General features: G+C 29.6%; 1 pseudogene; it reads left to right on the top strand.

Moving 5' to 3' along the window:
- Window positions 1-1,696: 1,696 nt before the first annotated feature.
- Window positions 1,697-2,512, top strand: LOC149375155 (uncharacterized; annotated as a pseudogene).
- The last annotated feature ends 431 nt before the right edge of the window (window positions 2,513-2,943 follow it).

Raw genomic sequence — 2,943 nt, 5'->3', positions numbered from 1 at the left:
CTTCAAAAATAAAAGAAGTAGTTGCTTTCACGAACACACATGCAAGCTTATCAAAAAACGGTATCAATACAGTTTTTTTTATATTTTTTATGTTGGCATTGTCTTAGTTGAAATAATTTTCTTTTATTCAAGGTGAGCATAATAATCTTTTAGCATTACTTGCTTGTCCGCTGCTATTAACCGTTTAGAAGCCTGTTGGAAAAGACGTCATTGCAAAATCATTCATCCTTGTAGTAGAGGTAATTTTTTGGCTTCATTTATTATATTTTAATTCGATATTATTTTTGGGCCATAAAAAAGGTTTTAAAATACATTAGTAAATATAAAATATACTTTCAGAAAAAGGAAAACATCGACTCAGAGCGATCAGTAATTGAAAACAAATTGAAAGAGCTCGGCGCAGACACTGTAGTATACGTTATTCTGTGTGGGGCTTTAACAAGTATTGAAAAGGTGTAAGTAGTTTTAAATGGCGAATTATATCCGTACTCAGATCCATTAAAGGCTGTCAATATTTGTTTTAAGTTTCAAGCATCTCTTTAATCGTGGTATATACTATCTGACTATGTATGGGCCTTTTTCCAATTATCAGTACATAAGATACTACACAATAAATCACCCGTTTTCGTTAATAAAACTTTCCTAGTCGTTACCAGACTGATTCATAATTTAAAGCAGCTATAATTAGTCTAGTTTTGTTACTAGTTGACGTGTGATACCTCTGTTGCCCAAAATGTAAATTTTAGTAGTTCTCAATTACATTTTTTATTTAATACTAGATCTATACGGTAATTCAAATTTACCGAGAAGCATTGTTGACAATGTAATAAAATTTTTTGAAAGTTTTATTCGAAATATTTTTTTGCCATCTTTAAAATCAGATCTCATGCATGTTTTAAAAGATTCTTCTTTTTAACTAGATACTTTAAATAATATTAATTCTGTGTTTAAAGACTACGATCAATTGTTTGACACAATTAAGACAGAACATGCAAGATTTAGATTTTTTTTAAAATTTGGTTATTATGAGCCTACTATTTGTCAAGTTGGATGATATTTAAATTACGAAAACATTATTGATAAATCAGTTGTAGTATTTGAACTTATTTATATAAGTTGGGTCCCTTTACGAAATTTGTTACAATCGTTTTTGAGTATACCAGAAATATTACAAGATATTTTTAAGTTCATAAATAAGTTGCGTGAAGAAAGTAATAATTATATAATTAAAAATGTAATGCAAGGAAAACTATCGCGAGAAAAGTATCAGCATATGTTTGCAAATGAAATAGTTTTACCGTTTTTTTTGTACTATGATGACTTAAAATGCGGGAATCCGCTCGGGAGCAATGCCGGTAAAAATAAATTCGGAGCAGTACATGCTCAACTGACTTGTTTACCATCAAGAATCGCTTTACGTCTTGAAGCTATATTATTTTTCATGCTTATTCATACTGAAGATAGAACAAAATGTACTAGTAAAGAAATTTTTAAAACACTAATTACAGAAGTAAACTTTCTTAGAAGAGAGGGGATTAAAATTGTATATGATTCTGTTGAACTTGTTATTAAATTCCAATTAATGTTAGTCATCGGTGATAATCTCGGGCTGAACGATATTTTTGGTTTTACTACTTCTTTAAGAACCAACTATTTTTGTCGAGTATGTAAGTTTACTGTAAAAGAGGCTGAAAGTATGACTGAAGAATGTGAGTCGATACTAAGAACGCGCGAAAGTTATAAACAAGATGTAGAGAGCAATAATTTATCTGAAACTGGTATTAAAAAAGAGTGCCCCTTCCACGAAGTTGACAACTTTCATTTAGTTGATAATTTTAGCTTGGATATAATGCATGACTTCGCGGAAGGGGTATGCTCTTACGTAATTCATAAAATTTTGTCAAATTTTATTTACAAAAAAAAATATTTCACTTTACATACACTCAATAGCCGTATACAAAATTTTGACTATAGAGGAACTAAGACCTCTAACAAGCCACCACTGATAACAGAGTCGTGGTTGAAAAACAATGTGCTATTAAAAATGTCTGCTTCCGAAACTCTTAGCATGGTAAAATATCTGCCCTTGATTATTGGCAATTTAGTTGCAGTTAATGAAGAATTTTGAAAACTTATTAAATATTTAAGAAGTATTTCCGACATTTTGACATCTAACTTTATCACAGCTTACAATGCTAAATATTAAGTAAAAAAACATCATCAGTTGTACATAAAATTAGTCGCTCCTTTGAAACCAAAGTTCCATTTATCGACGCACTATTCGAGGTTACTGTTAGAAATAGGACCAAGTATTAATTTTTCAGCCATGAGATTTGAGTCACGACATCGACCCATTAAAGCTACTGTTATATCCACTAGCTGTAAAAAAAATCTACTTCTTACGATAGATACTAAACAAGTTTTACACATGTGTCGTACTCTTCATTGTATGCAATCCAAAAATAAAGCAAATAAACTTGAAGTAGATATGTTAAGCACATTTAAATGTTAGAACTACGAGATTAATATTAATAAAAAAGTAGAACTGAAAGGAACAACTTTTAAGGTTGGGATGGTTTTTGTGATAAAATTTAATGCCTTTCATAAATTATTCGGTAAAATCAGTAGAATAATATGTGTTAAAAATAATTATTATGCGACTATGAAAATTTATAAAGAGGTGTACTTCCATTCGCATTACCATTCATACGTTGTCCAACGAAATGCTAATGAAGATATTAGTATGAATCTTATTTTTTTATAGATATGGAACCAGCTCTATTTATAATAAAAAATATCACGCCAAACTCTGAAGATGAACAAAATGTAAAGTCTTTAGTATGCTTAAGGTCAGGTTTGTGACATAAATTATATAATGAAAATCAAAGAAAAATGTTTTTCCATACATCTAATTAACCTATGTAATATTCCGTTTTTGATAAT

This window comes from Copidosoma floridanum, unplaced genomic scaffold, assembly GCF_036245765.1.
Source record: "Copidosoma floridanum isolate Cflo_tuat_1 unplaced genomic scaffold, Cflo_Japanese_pri ptg000011l, whole genome shotgun sequence".
Taxonomy (NCBI): domain Eukaryota; kingdom Metazoa; phylum Arthropoda; class Insecta; order Hymenoptera; family Encyrtidae; genus Copidosoma; species Copidosoma floridanum.
The sequence above is the reverse complement of the archived record's forward strand: the minus strand, read 5'-3'. Positions and strand labels throughout refer to the sequence as shown.